Below are 448 nucleotides of genomic sequence, written 5' to 3'. Positions count from 1 at the left end.
CCAAACCTTCCCTCCACCCCGCCCTCCACCCCGCCCTCCATCCCGCCATCTTCTCCCGGGAACCTCGACCGGGATCCCCTAGACAACACTGGAACTTCCCGCTGGCCTACCTCTCCCACCACCTCCCCCATCTTCACCACCACCGACGGCTTTCCTTCCCAGGTCCGCCCCTTTTCCTGCCCGGCGGCTTTCGCGCCATTTTGGCCCCCGGCTCCCTCGCTTCTTTCCGACCGGGAGGAGGGAAAAGGAGGGATGGGGCTCTGTGTCTCCTGGACACCCTGCATGGACGCGATTCGAACGCGCATGCTCACTTCCTCCGGCTCCTGCACCTCCGAGATGAGACACGGCGCCCCACCTCCTCCCTCTTCCTCCTCCTCTCCCTTCCCACCCTCCCTCCTCATCCCGCTCCCGCGCCTGGGTCCGGTCGGCTTGGCCATCGTCACGAGGA

Source organism: Nannochloropsis gaditana, assembly GCF_000240725.1.
Source record: "Nannochloropsis gaditana CCMP526 unplaced genomic scaffold scaffold474, whole genome shotgun sequence".
NCBI classification, from domain to species: Eukaryota; class Eustigmatophyceae; order Eustigmatales; family Monodopsidaceae; genus Microchloropsis; species Microchloropsis gaditana.
This window is presented reverse-complemented; position numbering follows the sequence as displayed.